General features: G+C 35.4%; 1 long non-coding RNA gene across 1 annotated transcript; it reads left to right on the top strand.

Annotated features, from left to right (window-relative positions):
• The first annotated feature begins 359 nt into the window (after positions 1-359).
• On the top strand, positions 360-2,378 carry LOC106005231. Its single transcript, XR_001178454.2, has 3 exons — positions 360-486; positions 1,637-1,757; positions 1,903-2,378. It is a non-coding gene; the product is annotated as an uncharacterized LOC106005231 (long non-coding RNA).
• The last annotated feature ends 14,562 nt before the right edge of the window (positions 2,379-16,940 follow it).

Below are 16,940 nucleotides of genomic sequence, written 5' to 3'. Positions count from 1 at the left end.
TTTTTTAAATATATCAGTGTCAGTGCTTTTAAACTTTTAATTGTTTTGAAGCCAGGGAAGCAATTTTAAATGGCATCAACATAATACTTACAGAATTGATAGAATAGCATATCCTAGAATATTCCTTATCATCTTTTTGATCTATCCAAAATTAATTTTATTTGGTTCATGAGCTTATTTTGGTGGTGAGTCTCATTTGAAAATAGTAGTCTCTTAATGTTATTTTAGGATAAATGTTTGGTAAATTTCGGTCCACAAGCCAAATACAATTGTCTGCCTGATTTTGTACATGAAATTATATTGAAGAACAGTCACACCCCTTTTTAATATATTTATATGGTTGTTTTTATGCTAAAATAGCTGAGTTCACGTGTGATCACCAGGTCTGATATGTTGACTCTCTGATCCTCTACAGAAAGTGTTGCCCATTCCTGTTCTATGATTAAAATTCATGAGAAGATGTATTGTTACAGTGTTTAAGAAAAGGTATTTCTTGACACTTTATTCTCCGTTCTCTTTTCTGTATCTAGAAAAAAAATTGAAATGTTTGATTATATTATCATCCATTTGTGTAATATTTCATATGCTTTCAAAAGATTTTATTTTTAAAACAGAGGCTGTGCCCAGTGTGGGGCTTGAACTTACAACCCAGATCAAGAGGCACATGCTCTAAGAACTGTATGAGCTAGACTCCCAGTTTATAATTTTTTAGCTTATGAAATAAGCAATGTTGTTTTTCTAGTTTTTAAAGAGAATTCTGCTCAGGGAAAAATCCTCATTTTAAAAAGTGTCACCCTTCTTCATTGAAAGGCTGCCTATGCCATTGTTCTCTCAGATAAAGAACCGAGAGATACAACAACTATCATGCACTTTTTTCTAGCTTGTTTCCAGTAGTTAAGTATCTCCTCCAGTGGTTAGCATCAGAGGGAGTTTGCACTGCAGGTTTTTAGTCACTGGGATTTAAGAATATATACACATTTTATAGTTATGGTAGTAATTTGTCACTCATTTTTGTAGTGGTGAAATTTTGCTAGAAACAACTAAATGATGGCTAAAAATATCCATTCAGTATGGATTGGATTAATACATTTCACACATCACTCACAAAAATGAAAGAATACAAATTAGTTGCTTAATACCTGTCCCCTTTGGGTATGCACTATAAAATTAAACACTATGGTCAATTATTTTTAGTTTAATGTTATTTTGTTAAGAATCTTATTGTTGATACTATTGCCATATACTATATTTGAACATCAAAAAATAAGGATAATAATTTTGAATTTTAACAAGTAATTTATTAAAACTTTAAAAAAATCCAGCTCGAGTAGACAATGAGTCTAAATTGTGAGAGTTAAATAATCACATTTCATGGCCCATGTATTAGGAAATGCAGGTTATAGTTTCACAGGTATTCTAGGCTATGTTACTAATGAAGCAATTTGCTCTGCGTCCAGTCCCATTTCACTAGCTGTCATCAACGATTAAAGAATGCCATGGAAGGGTCACTCTGGATTAGCACCCTGTCTTTGCAGAGATCCCCACTTAAAGGAGAAGGATTTTCATTTGCGTTCTGGGCGACGCCACAGGTTAAAGTCATTTAACAGAAGCAGTATTTTCTAAATGTTTTCATTAGGCACTTATCATTGAAGAAGACAAATGTAGAGACATCCCCAAGTGAAACAATCTATTTATACAGCTCAGAAACTTACTTAACACAGGACTGAGTATACCTTGAAGCAATCTCCAGAGAAGAGGTAAGCAAATCAAGCAAACGATAAGAATACAACAATAAATAAGAAACAAGCAAACCTAGGAGTTTTAAGGGAGCAATTACTACTTAAAATAAAAAACTGTTATTCCATTTCGTTCCATTTCCCTTATATTCCATTTCCTTTATAGCTCCTACTACTAGAACTCCTACTATGAAGCCCACAGCTTCACCAGAGAATTCTTCTTGCAGAAGATGAAAGCAATGACAAAGACCTCTTATATCTCTTCTCCTTTTGTAAATAAAACTCCTATCAATTTTATATGTCTTTCTGGGAATAAGAAAGACAGTCACACAATGTATCGTTCACCTTGTAAAATGTGACATTACAAATGACTGCCAAAAGTATGGAACTTTTTTATTGAAAGCTCTATTAAGTCATACAAGTAATTTACTTCCCCCAAAATATATTTACTACTGTGCCTATTCTGTGGAGTCTCACCAACAGAAGTGCACGCAGACTGCTGCTTTTGAAAATTAAAGAAAAATATGCATGACTATGTTATTGATGAATGAGAAATCATATACTGTTTAAAATAATGTACATCTTGGAGTTTATAGAAAATAATTTCTACTTGTGTACAGAATCATGCCTTAATAATAAACCTTTACTGATCACTTAATATGTGTCAAACATTGCTTATTCATTAATGCAGTTTAGTTATATGTATGTGTGTATGGGTTCCTGTATGTGTGCATGTACGTGTGTTTGTATGTACTTAACAAATTTTTAACCAGATTTACCTACTAAAAAATTATTTTTTTAATGTGGGGACAAGTTGGTTTTATTGGTATTATTTGAAATTGGTAATAAACCTTGACAGTACCATTTGGAGGAAGAATATGTAATTTTTTTTTAATGGAACTTGTTGAGTTGAATGGCTTCATTTCTTTGAGAAATGTCACATTAATCTTAGGGCCACAGTAATGGACTAAAGAAGTAGCAGTGATATTGACCCTGCTAACTGAATGAGGGAGCAATTTGCAGGGAGGTTCACAAAACTAATTGGAAAGGTTCATTGCAATAGAATCCCAAGATAGAAGACATGAGTGAAGTAACAGTGGCAAAGAGAGGTTAATAAAATAGTAACTATTTGTTGAATACTTGGGAGGTACTAACACCTAGGCCTTTATATAAATTGTATCATTTGATCTTTAGGAAACTCTATGGTAGTCTCTATTTTTAGTCCCAAATTATAGGATGGAAAAAGATGCCCACAAGTTTCAGACCTTAGAGTTGCATCTCAACTTGTGCTTTTAACTGTATATCAAAAATATAAGTGAGGGGCACCTGGGTGGCTCAGTGGGTTAAGGTCTCTTCCTTTGGCTCAGGTCATGATCCCAGGGTCCTGGGACTGAGCCCCTCATCAGGCTCTCTGGTCAGCAGGGAGCCTGCTTCCCCCTCTCTCTCTACCTGCCTCTCTGCCTACTTGTAATCTGTCAAATAAATAAATAAAATCTTTAAAAAATATAACTGAGGGGTGGCTGGGTGGCTCAGTGGGTTAAGCCTCTGCCTTCGGCTCAGGTCACGATCCCAGTGTCCTGGCATCGAGCCCCACATTGGGCTCTCTGCTCAGCAGGGAGCCTGCTTCCCCCTTTCTCTCTGCCTGCCTCTCTGCCTACCTGTGATCTCTGTCTGCCAAATAAATAAATAAAATCTTTTTAAAAATATTTAACTGAATGTAGCAGACAGACTTGCTTTTTTGGAGCAAACATTTGTAGCTGACCTCTAATCTAAGAGGCAGATTTGCAATCAATTTCATGTTCTTTGGAAAGCAGCTGCAGCCTCTAATCAAAGGGAATGTACTTGCAACCTCAGAAGGAAATGAGTAGCCCATTTGATTTTAGCAGCAGGTGCATGTATAAAAATTAGAATTAGCAGTTTCAATGAAAATTAAGAGGATATATAAGGGCACTTATTGTTCATTCCTAAGTCTTCTTAACTTAAAATCATGATTCTGTAGTTCAGATAATGAAGATTTACCAACTAAAAAGTTCTTTAATATGTCCACAAATAGAAATATTTTTCTGTTTAAACATTTGATAAGGACATTGAAAATAGAAGTAATGCACTACTAAGGCTGGGAATATCTCCAAAAAAGTAATGTGTGTTTATAGGAGTAATAAAAGTATTTAACAACTAGTACAGTTTGGACTCTGGCCAATCAGAATAGAGGTTGGTTGTAAACAACATATTTGAATGTATGAATAGAACATATTTTTAAACACCTAGAAATATGTGGGTGTTACGGACAAAATTTTATTCCCTCATAGTCATATGTAGATACCCTAACTTCTAATGTGACTGTACTCAGAGATAGGTCCTTTAAGGAGGTTATGAAGGTAAAATGAAGTACAGATGTGATCCTAATGCAATATAACTGAGGTCTTTATAAGAAGGGGAAAAGACACCAGAAATGTGTACACAGAGGGTAGATCATGTGAAGACCCAGCAAGAAAGTAGCCATCTATAAAAACTAAGAAGTTGGTTTCACTAGAAACCAATTTTGCTGGCACCTTGATCTAGGACTTTCAACCTTTAGAACTATGAATAAATAAAGTCCTGTTTTACCCACCCAGTATGTGGTTCTGTTATGGGAGTTCTAGCAGGCTAATTTAGTGAGAGTAATTATTTATATTCAAAGTTTGTGTTTTTTTTTTTTACTTTTGATTTCAAAAATCAAAGTTATATAAGAAAAGAGTTGAATTAATGAAACATGTCTTATAACAACCTTCAAAAAAAGTCTTGGAGTTCTATTTCTTAAAAGACAGTGCTTTTATGGCCCTATAACTATTTCTCCTGGCATTTATCTATTTGTAAGTAAAATACATTTAAATTTTTTAATTATTTGCATTAACTAATAAATTAAAAATCCAAAGAATATAAACTTAATTGTCATCTCTCTGTACTGGAATCAAACACACACACACACACACACACACACATAAACATGTGCACACATTTCTCCCTTTCCCTCATCTTTTTGAAATAACTATATCAGAATTTTCAGTAAAATTAACACAAAGTATTTATATTATCATGACTATATTAATAATATTTTTATATAGATTAGTATTCTATGATTATATATTTCTGCTTAAAAATCTTTACTTTCTCTAGAGTTTATAATAGATTGATTTTTCCAATTGGTTAATTGTCTGTAGATGTCAAAGATTCGTTCCCTAAATCTCTCACCAAAATATATATTCACTCTCAATACTTTCAAATAACTGTGGTTTTTTTTTTTCTTTTTGTTTTCCTTGGGTTTTTTCCTCTGGATTTAACCCTGTTTACTGACTCTCTAGGCCTGCTCCTGGATATCCAGCACCTTCCCTATTCTGATAATTCCTTTTAACTCTCTCCTAGTTTGGATTTTATGTTTCTGAATCCTGTATTTTTCCCCTCTGTAGTTTGGTTCTTCATTTTAGTAGATGAAATCTTATAGCAGTTCCTTGAGCAAAGAGTGCATGGAGAATAAAATTTTGAGACATAATGTCTGAACATGTCTTTATTATTCAACATGCTCATTAGGTTGACAAATTGATTGGGTATAAAAATCTTCCTTGGAAATACTTTATTTGTTAACACTTAACATGAGATTTACCCCCTGAAAAAATGTTTAGACTCACAATTGTTTAAGGTCTTAAATGTAGATCTGAAAACATAAAACATCTAGAAGAAAACTAATAATAATGACAATTTCAATTGTATTCTTTTATATTGTAGTTGTCAGATTTTTCCAACACCATGTGTTAAAGAGTCTATATTTTCACTACTGTGTGTTGTTGTTGATCATCAGATGATCACATATGTATGGACATATTTTGGACATCCGTTTGTATCAGGTTATTGCCGGCCTCATAAAATAAGTTTGGAGGTTTTTTTTGTTTCTTTAAATTTTTTGGAAAAGTTTGAGAAGGATAGGTGTTAATTCTTATTTAAATGCCTGGTATTGCATTAATCTGTATGTCTGTCTTTATGCCAGTGCCATACTATTTTGTTTGTGGAAGACTTATAATGTATTTTAAAGTCAGGAAATATAATATGTACAGTTTTGTTCTTCTTTCTTAAGATTGATTTGGTTATTTGTAGTTTTTGTGGTTCCATGTGAATTTTAGAATTTTTTTTCTACTTATGTAAAAAAATGCCATCAAGATTTTGATAAGTGTCGCATTACATTCATAAATGACTTTGGTTAATATGGATATTTTAATAAATATTAAAATTTCCAATCCATGAATATGAGATGTCTTCCCATTTGTTTGTGTCTTAATTTCTTTCTTTTTGATAGAAATGTTTTTCACCTCCTGAGTTTATCCCTAAGTATTTTATTCTCTTTAATGCTATTATAAATGGAATTAGATTCCTAATTTCCTTTGCAGATTGATTAGTGTATAGAGACACACCTGATTTTTTTTATGTTGATTTTGTATCTTGCAATTTTACTGTATTTATTAGATCTAACAGTTTTTTATGAAATCTTTCGGATTATCTCTATATAAGATCATGTTTCTGCAAACAGGATGATTTTATTTCTTCTTTCTGATTTAGATGCTTTTCTAATTGCTCTGGTAAGAACCTCCAGGACTCTATTGCATTTAAATCTCAAGAAGGGGTCTTTCCCTTGCGCCTGGTCTTAGAGGGAAAGGTTTAAATTTTTCCTTATTGAGTCTGATGTTAGCTATGGGATTTTCATATATGTCTTTTATTGTTGAGGTAATTTCCTTCAATACCTAGGTTTTTTTGCTTGTTTTTTAGCATGAAAAGATACTGAATTTTGTCAAACACTTTTTCCCCGTCTATTTCAATCACCATGTAATTTTTATTCTTCACTCTTTTAGTGTGGTATATTGCATTAATTAATTTCTGTATGTTGAACCACTCTCCCATCCCAAGGACAAATTAGCTTTATTGCGGTATACGACACTTTTAGTGTGCTGCTGAATATATTTTATGAGTATTATGTTGAAGACTTTTGCATCTGTATTTATCAAAGATATTGGTCTGTAGTTTTCTTGTGGTGGCTGGCTTTTGTAACAGGTTTTGCCGGCCTCACAAAATAAGTTTGGAAGTATTTTTTTTTCTTTAAGTTTTTGGGAAAGTTTGAGAGAGATAGGTGTTAATTCTTATTTAAATGCCTCATAGAATTTACCAGTGAAACCATCTGTTCCTGGGCTTCACTGGGAAGTTTTTAATCACTATTTCAATCTCCATGCTAGTTATGCATCTCTTCAGACTTTCTGTCTTTGTGATTTAATCTTGTTACATTGTATGTTTCTGGGGAATTTATCCATTTCTTCTGTGTTATCCAGTTTGTTGGTATACAGTTGTTCCTGGTAGTCCCTTTTTATTTCTGTGGTATCAGCTGTAACTTCTCTTTCATAGAAAATCTTTTTTATTCATAATTTAAAAACATTTCTCTACATATTTTCCATAGTTATTAATAAATCCAAAGATATTCTGAAATTTAATAATTTACATGTAATTTATTTATTTTATTGGTGATTTAAAAATAGGGGCACATGTTGGTTAAGTTTCTGCCTTTGACTTGCGTCATGATCCCAGAGTTTTGGGATCGAGTTCTATGTAAGGTTTCTTGCTCAGTGGGGAGTCTGCTGGTCTCTCTCTACCCCTCCCCACTGCTTATGCTCTCTCTCCCCCTCTCTCTCTGCATCTCCCTCTCAAATAAATATTAAAAAAATAAAATCTTAAAAAAATATTATGTGTCCTCAAGATTCTGAAATTTCATGTGGATAAAGCCTTATTATGGTCACTTTTTATTCATTTTGTTAAACATTTTTATCTTGAAAGCCAAGTCTTCAGTGGGACAACTCAAATATATATATTTATATTTGGTATTTTGTGTGTGTGTGTGTACATATATATATATATATATTTGATTATATTCAAACACACACACACATATATTTGGTTATATTCTTCCTATCTTTTTATTTTCTATTCCTCTTTATTTTCTCACTTTTTTTTTTTTTTTTTTTTTTTAGAATACTTATTATTTTGTTTGTTGGGCTTCCTGGGATGCTCTTGTCCTTTCTTAACTTTTTTGTCTTATTACATCCTAGTTTATGGAAATTATCTCACTTTAATCATTTAGATAAATTATTCATTTATTTTAAATGTAGTTTTATGTTTATCTTTCAAGTCCCCATTTTTTTTCCCCAACCATAACCATTTAGTGTACCCTTTCTTATTTTGTGGATGCCATACACTTTCTTATTTTTTGAAGATAATTATTATAGATATTTGAAGTTTTGGGGGGCTCCCTTCATTTTCTATGTTTCCTTTCATTAATATTGTTTGTTTCTTAATTTGTGTTTACATGTATCTGTCTTTCTGGTTAGAGGTTTTCCTCAGATATCTAGTAGTAGTAGTTATCTTTTTGTTTGTATTTAAGGTATAGGACCAAATATCTGGTTGTTATCCTGGAGGAAATGTTTAATATCTTCTTCAATTCAGTGATTAGATAAAGCCAGTTTTTGGAGGTCTCCAGCTGTTGGTATTTGAATGCTATATTTCTTAGACATGGTAGTTGTTCCAAAGTGGAATTTCAATCTGCTGCCGACAAGCAATTTCGTAGACTATTGGTTAGGGCTATTGTTTCTATAGTAAAGACGCCAATGAATACAATATTTGCATCAATACAGTAGATATTGTTTTTCTTTCTTGAAAGGGACTCAATGTAAGCAAGTAGGGCAGAGACAACCCCTACTCCCCAAGACCATCTCAATTGCTGACCAGAGGAAAGAGTAGACTAAGCAGTTATCTCTTAAAAACATCATAAGCAAGTTGTACACATCATTTCCACTTGCATCCCATTGGTGAGAACGTAATCATATGGCCTTACCGAGCTGCATGGTAAACTTTGAAGAGTAACATTGGCCTGTGTTCTCAGCTAAAACTAGGAGCTGCGAGAGCTTCCATCACAAAAAGGCAGAGAAGGAGGACAGATACCGATAAAAAATGTTCAGCATCACACAGGTGCCGAATGCTTGAAATTGGCAATCTCAGAATTCAGCCTGTAGGAGTCCACTTAATTTCACATATGTCAGTGCCATGTGTACACCATCAGCTGTGCTTAATACTCTAGTCAAAAATCCCTCTTTCTTGCTGGTCTGCTTCTTAGTTGGCTTCTTTGATTTTAAAGTTCTCTTCCTTAAAGTAGGAGGGATAATTGCCTGGGTCAGTAGTTTGGGATAGAAACTTTTCTTTCTGCATTTTCATCAACTCTTTTCAGCCCTTTGAGAAACTTGACTTTGGAGCAACATGATACCTCCAGTTCTTGAGCCATTCTGGGATTCCATGATGTGAATAGGCTTACCGTAGACTTGCCTCATAGAATTTAAACACTTTTGCAGGGCTTATGTTTAGCTTTCTGTACCACACTTAGTCAGTTTGCAGCTTCCAAATTGTGTAGTTATTGCTTTATCTCCTATTCTCTTTGCCTTTGTAGATATATGCCTTTTAAAAACTGTTAACTCTTTTTTTCTACCTTTAGCAGAGTTTTTAATGTGGTTACCTATCTTGGTAACAGATAGAGATAACAGAATATAACAAAGTGCAAAATAGATTCTTCTTTGGCTTCCTTTCCAGTAAAATCAGACAATGTAGAATAGAGAAATTGAGACCTAAGGAAAATATGTTCATTTCTGCACAGCAGAGATATTGCAGTTTTGACCCTAAAAAAAATTCCCTTTTCACATTTCCATGCTGATGTAATTTTTTGTAAACAAAACTATGTAAACTTACAGGAATGCTAAATGAGTTGGAATGCTGATCTAAATGAAATGGAAAGGAAAACAAACAAACAAACATGTACTCTGATAATGCTTAATCCACCAAACATCTGCTGATATGGTGAGCCAGATCAAGGAAAACAAAGGTAGGGAGGCTATACAGGCTCAAACAAAAAGGCTCATGGGAATTATATGTGGAAACGTGGCTACTGAAAGTTAAACAATTAGCAGAGATTATGGTAAAAGATAAGGAGTCTCGCAGAGTTTGCTGGTGAACTAAAGAAGGCTATTCTAAGAAAGGCTGAGGTATAACCAAGGAATCCAGTAATGGCTAAAAATAGATTCTGTTAACCTTAAAAGTAAATCTGTTATTTTACTAGCAAAAGTGGGTTTTTAGGGAAATAAAAGAAAATTACAATCCAGGACAAAAAAGCTTCAGCAGAACCCTAGGCCAGTTCAGGAACAAAAGAGAGGTCTGTTTTTTTTGTTTTGTTTTTGTTTTTGTTTTTTAGAAAAGAGGTAAATTGAAAAAGCTGTTATGAACTAAAAGTCCTTTGGAGGAAACTAGGAGTTCAAAATGTGGTGACTTCTCATTGGTTGAGGTGTTGCGGGTGGGGGTGGAGGAATGAGGAATGAAGAAAAGGTCTCTTCTTCAGGCTGAAGTAATAGAGTAGTATCCCCAGCAAGGTCAAATCTGTGTAAGGTCAAGCCCATGGCTTTCTGTTGGGTTTCAATTGACTATGAGTGGTAGGCATGTGAGTTCTCCCTCCTCGTTTTAATTTACTGAAGCTTCCCATTATTTATTTTCACTATTCACATACCTTAGATCTGTAATTAAGAGTCTACAGTTAATAAAAATTGCTGATTTCAACATGGGCTGGAAGCAAATCCTAGCAAGACAGGCAATCTGGAAATTTAATATAAGAGAACAACTCTCATCCCAAAGAGAATAAAAAGATAAGATACTTTCCAACACTGAATAAGCTTGGGTATGTGCAGATTGGCCCAAAGGGATTGACTGGCCTCATCAATTCAGGATCCAGTCACTAGGGATGCAATAGATAAATTATACTTGAGAAAAATAACACAGTAAATACCCAGGGACTAGACCAACACACATGTTCATTTAGGGACCAGTGATAAGGTCTAATTTGATAAGCCATTAAGCTACTGCTGTGAACTACTTAAATACAAACTTGGTCTTGAGTTTTAAGAGACTGTTTGGAGATAGATATTATATAGACTCAGGAGTGGAAATTATAGGAAAACTGAGGATTAAATTCAAGAAAATTATATATATTTTTTATTTACTTTGAAACATTCCTCATTATTATCTGTCCCTTTGGCTATAATGTGCCATCTCAATCATTATTACCTAAAGCCCCAGGAGGAAAAGAACTATATGCTTGAGTTTTTAATTACATTGTTCTCTGTTCTTTTCTATAAAATGCAAGGGGGTAGAGCTTCCAGATCAGTAGCCGATGCCCTAAGGGGGAGACTCTCTTAGTCCTTAGACAGCAAATAATTTTCAAAGCACTAGAAGTTTTGTGAGAAGATCCAATAAACAAAGGACAAAGAAGGATTTTACCCTAATATATTTTTTTAACCCTAATATCATTTTAGGAAGAATAAAACAGTTTCAGCACATTGTTCTCCTTTCTTTTATATACCAAACTGGCCACAAGTCTGTTTGTTCCTATCTTTAAAATGCTCCTAATTATAGCCCTTCCTCCAGTCCTATAACTTGTTTCTTAGTAAAGACTCTCATCATCTTTCTCACATGTTACTTCAAATGACTTCTGTCTTATCTCCTCATCTCTATTTCATCCTCACTGGGGTATGAGAGCTAGCTATCTGTCTGAAAGTTAGATATAGCTATGTTGTTATTCTGATGCTAAAGATAAAATTCAGTGGCTTACTGCACAATAAATCTAAATTCCACTGTATGACATATGGAGTATTTTATAATATGTTCTGTATCTACCTTTCTAAACTTCCCCAACAAACTCCAGACCCATAATATCTCTTGAGTTCCATGAATATCCCTTACTTTTGACAACCTTCAAGGCTTTGCTTCTTCTGGCTCTTCTGTTTTATGTTTTTCTTTCGCTTGCCAACCCAAGAATCAGAAAGCATACGTATGCTTTACGTAAAAGGCAGGAGTCTGGCTTATAGAAGGAAGGGGGTCTTTCTACTCCAAACCCTTGAGTGAAAAGGGATATTTGTTTTGCCTTTTGTTATTATTGTTGAAAGTGTATGTGTGTGTGTGCTTGTGTGCATATTTGGGTTTTTTATAGCTAAACTCTTGGAAGGGGAATGATGATTCCAAACTCTGAGAAAAATGTCTTTCAAATGTGTCTCCTTTTCAGTGAAGGAAGTCATGGAATGTTTTGGCCAGATACTTCCACTTAAAACTCTAAGATATATATATTTTTTTATCACGCCAGTTTAAAATAAAATTTAGCTAAAATATGGCACATGTCAAATCTAGAACAGAATGTCTCCCAGTTTCTAAATTCTGTACACCCCTGCCGGAGAGATGGAATGTGAATTTTGGTGAAATAAGAAATTACTGCAATGCATAAGCCCCAAGTAAAAACAGTGACATAAAGTACATTGAATTAATTAGTAATCTCTGAGGAAACAGAGTTATGTGGAAGCAGAAGGATGAGAGATGAGCACTGACAGATTGTTATGCAAATAATGACCTTCAAATTGATCTACAAGTGAAGATAGGCATAATATATTCTATACTCTATGTAGTATATAAAGGAAGCAGCTTATGGAACAGAAACATTTAAAAGACTCTATCTACAAGAGGCTTTTCAGTCCAATTATTTGGACTGGCAAAATCCCATTAATTTCACTGATTATGTGGCTCTCACCTTGCCTGTGAAGACATAACTTTGTCCAGAGATGATAAATAAAGAGTCCCTAAATCACAATTGTGGCTATAAGAAGTATGCACCCCTGAAAGATGGGTTTGTACCTTGGGCAGATCAAGAAGAAAATGTGTTAGTCTTTCTAAGTCCCAAGCTGGGATCAGAAGACACGAGGAATCCTACCTTGCTTGCTTTTCCTAAACATCTTTGGGAACCGAGAAATACATATAGCTCACCATACCATGAAATGTCTTCACCACATTTGTTTTTTAAAGGGATATCCTTCAAAGGGTGTAGGATTCTTGGCAACTCAAACAGAGCAAGATCCACTCAGAATAATCTTATTTGAAAGGACACCTCATCATTGGCATTTTTCACTGGCATTTGGGATTTTGTCAAAGGCACATATTTTAAAATTGAATGTTTATGATGTTCATTAAAGTTCTTACCCATATGCAGCCATGTTCACCTTTTACCCCCTAGCAACATATTTATCCTGGAATAATTTGGATAATCATATAATTTGTACATTGTAATCCACAAAAAATATATTAATAAAAATTAAAAACAACAACAACAACAACATTGTTGGCCTTGAATGTCATACACACCTGAGGCTAACTAGGAATGCCACCTGGGGAACATTAGATTATGTTAATTTTTTTAAGATTTATTTATTGATTGATTTTAGAGAGAGAGAACACAAGTGGGAATGGTGAGGGAGAGAATCCCCAGTAGACTCCATGCTGAGTGTGAAGCCCAACCCAGGGCTTGATATCATGACCCTGTGATCATGACTGAGCCGTCCAGGCACCACACAGATTTTTTAAACTTTTAAATGCTTATATGTAATAGAAAAATTTCTATTGTGATATGCAATAGAAACTGAATCCAGTTAACTTAAGGAAAATGAACATTTATTATGTGGATGTAAGGAATCCCTCCAGAAAGGCTAAAGACTGATGAGCAGGACTTGTAGCAAACACCACTTAAACAACTGAAGTACACCTGAATCTTTTTGGAAAGTACTTGCAAGAACACCAGGACACGGGCACCTAGGTGGCTCAGTGGGTTAAGCTTCTGCCTTCGGCTCAGGTCATGGTCTCAGGGTCCTGCGATCGAGCCTCATGTCTGGCTCTCTGCTCAGTGGGGAGTCTGCTTACCACTCTCTCTTTGCCTGCCTCTCTGCCTACTTGTGATCTCTGGCTCTGTCAAATAAATAAATAAATAAATCTTTAAAGAACACTGAGCAGAGGAGGCTCTGAGCAGAGGAGGCTCTGAGCAGAGGAGGCTCTAAGAGCCATCCTCCTTTTATAGAGTGCAGCAAACTGCTTAATGTAGCCTACTCCCAAGGCTGGGTCTGGACAAAAAGAATGAAAGCTAGAAGACAAAAAAACAAAACAAAACAAAACAAAATTAAATAAAAAACAAGGAAAACAATAAGAGATATTAACTACATCAAAGGACCAAAGTGTTATTTAGGAGGGTTAAATGAGACTTTGCATATATATTTAAGCAAAATAGTATATCTTTATTTGGCCCAGAATGGGAAAATAGACACAGCTGATGTATAATTGGGGACAGTTTCTACACACTATAATACAATCCCTTCTATAGGGCTTATTTGGAGATTAAGCCCAACCACTATGCAGTGAGTATCCTGATGTCCTGCTCAGACCTGCAAACGAAGCCAGGGCACCTAGCCTTCAACTATTGAGTTAAGTACTGTCAGCTCACGCCTGCCCTGTCTCCAGAGAATTCCCCTCAGATCATGGGGGCCAACTTCTTAGGAGATTATGGCCAGCTCTGCTATCTGTGAAACCCCATTTACCCCCACCCATAGGGTGATTTGCAGACAAGGATGGAGAATCTGATATGGGGTTCAAAAGACCCATCATTTTTCTTCCAGATGGAGTAATGCCACACAGTGTTTGACCCTTCCAGTTTCCCAACGGATTGGGGCTATTCCTCGTTCCCAATAAATCTTGTGCTCCCAAGTCTGTCTCAGGCTCTACTTCTAGGAGATCTAAGACACACTTACCGCCCAGTCTAGTGTAGTAGGAGGGAAGTCATCAATGACATTTATTAAGGGTACATTTATTCCTAACGTCTCATATTTTTGCTCTGGAGACAGTTGCAATTTAAGAAAAAAAAAAATAAAGCGCAGGGATAAGTAAGATTTTTAATGTGACATGAAGGAGCAGATGGACATATATCAAAAGACTGGGATTTCAGAAATAAATCTACATCTATTGAAAAGAACAGGAATAGACTTCAAAACATACCCTGCTGTCTGAAAAACCCTCAAACAGCATTTTTAAACCATGAGGACATGTTTCAGTTGATTACTGTATCAGCAAGTCCGGTCAGGGCCCCAAATAATTTAGGATAGCTCAGAAAGGAGTCAGGAATGAGTCCCCAAGGAGCAGCCTAGTATCAACTGACAGCACCTTTAGAAGCTGCACATTAGCAATTGGAGAGACTTTTTTGAATATTTGGGCAGTTGTACTAAGAAATTGTTAAAAATATGAGTCAATCTCAGGGGGAAATGTCAGGAAGATTAGAGATATTAAAGATAATACTCTCAGCATTATCAGATGAGTTTTGAGATTACCTTATTCCCATGGATGGAGATGGGAATGTCACCTGTTCCCCTAGAGAACATGCCTGAGAGAAGTATGGAATTAGGAGACAAGGAACATAATGTATATTTAAAATGAACCCATTATTTATGTAGTAATTCAGCCAGAAGTATTTAATTTGTAGTTAACCATGAGGAAACCAATAGACAAAAATAAACAAATAAAATCAATTTTATAAAAGCCTGAGAAAACCGCCAGATTAAAAGAGTAAAGAGATATGACAATTAAATGCAAGACAGCATCCTTGACTGACAAAACAAACAAAAATATAGCAGCTCTAAAAGACAACTTTGGGACATTTGGGGAGCCCTGAATGTGATGTATGTAATTGTATAAAGTTAATATTAGATGTCCTAAATGTGCCATTCTATTATAGATGTTCAGAAGTTCCTTTTTCTTAAAGGAGAAAGACTGAAGTATTTAGGTGGGAAGTGTCATTATCGCTGTGAATAATTTTCAGTGTCTCAGCAGAAAACAACAACAGGAACATACATATAGAAAGAAAAATAATGTGACAAAATACTAACAGCTGCTGAATCTAGGAGAAAAATATGTAGGTGTTCATTGTACTATTCTTGCAACATTTTGTAAGATTCAAATTGATCAGTAGTAAGTGTTGTGAGAAAGTATATTGACTGATTTGGAAAAATAAATTCCTCATCCTTTTATTTTATATAAAAGGAAAGGTTTAAGGAAAATAGAAGGCTGAGGCTCATGCCTGGTCAGCAGGTGGTCCAATGGAGGAATAACTTCAGAGTTCAATTTTTCTGCAAGGGCAAGGCAGAGAAGGTTGGTGTGAACCATGAACACTTTTCGTAGTCCCAGAACTTTCTTATTTCATATATTTTACTATGGGAGTCTGCTAGCCAAAGAAAGGTTGGGGCCAGAAAGCAAAGGTACAAATTGGTACTCAGATACAGCAAATGGTATCAGCCCTCCTAGAGGCTCAGACGGGGAAAAAGCAAATGAATAAACATGAACACAGAGGATTCTTCCTTCCTTCCTCCCTCCCTTCCTTCCTTCTTTCCTTTCTCTCTTTCTTTCTTTCTCTCTTTCTTTCTTTCTTTCTTTCTTCATCAGATCCTTTCTTAAAGGAGCAGGGACCAATAGGAAGGGAAAAAAGAGATCCCAGGGTCACAGGAAGTGATGTGTACAGACAGATTTTCAAAGAGTTCAGCCACGTTTATCAGTCTTTGATAGGCTCTTACTGTTACAGATTTAAGAAAACTTGAGTGTAGCTTCAGTCCTTGGATCTGAGATGGGTGATTCTTCAGTTACATGAACACCAGTGTAGGGGAGACAGGTAATTTGGGGCTAGGAGGTGATGGCAGTGACCTGCAGATCACGGGGACTGAGATGTTATTTCCAGGAGGCCAGAGAGGAGGTTGCTTAGTTACACTTTTTTTTTTTTTAAAGATTTTATTTATTTATTTGACAGAAAGTGAGAACACAAGCAGGGGGATCAGCAGAGAGAGGGAAAAAGAGAAAAGGGTACCTGCTGAGCAGGGAGCCTGACTCAGCTCTCCATTACCAGGACCCTGGGATCATGACCTGAACCAAAGGCAAACGCTTAACTGACTAAGTCACCCAAGTGGCTTCTTTGGATGGAGATTGAGCGTCCCAAGAAATTTAAGACAGATGATATTTGGGGTGCACTTGGGTGGCTCAGTGGGTTAAAGCCTCTGCCTTCAGCTTGGGTCGTGATCTCAGGGTACTGGGATCAAGCCCCACGTCGGGCTCTCTGCTCAGTGGGGAGCCTGCCTCCCTTCTGCTCTCTGCCTGCCTCTCTGCCTGCTTGTCTTCCCTGTCGGTCAAATAAATAAATAAAATCTTAAAAAAAAAAAAACAAAAAAACATGATATTTGGCATTTGCTTTCTTTGGACTTTAAA

Source organism: Mustela putorius, unplaced genomic scaffold (genome assembly GCF_011764305.1).
Source record: "Mustela putorius furo isolate JIRA1106 unplaced genomic scaffold, ASM1176430v1.1 tig00000551_pilon_pilon_pilon, whole genome shotgun sequence".
In the NCBI taxonomy this organism is placed as follows: Eukaryota; Metazoa; Chordata; class Mammalia; order Carnivora; family Mustelidae; genus Mustela; species Mustela putorius.
This window is presented reverse-complemented; position numbering and strand designations above follow the sequence as displayed.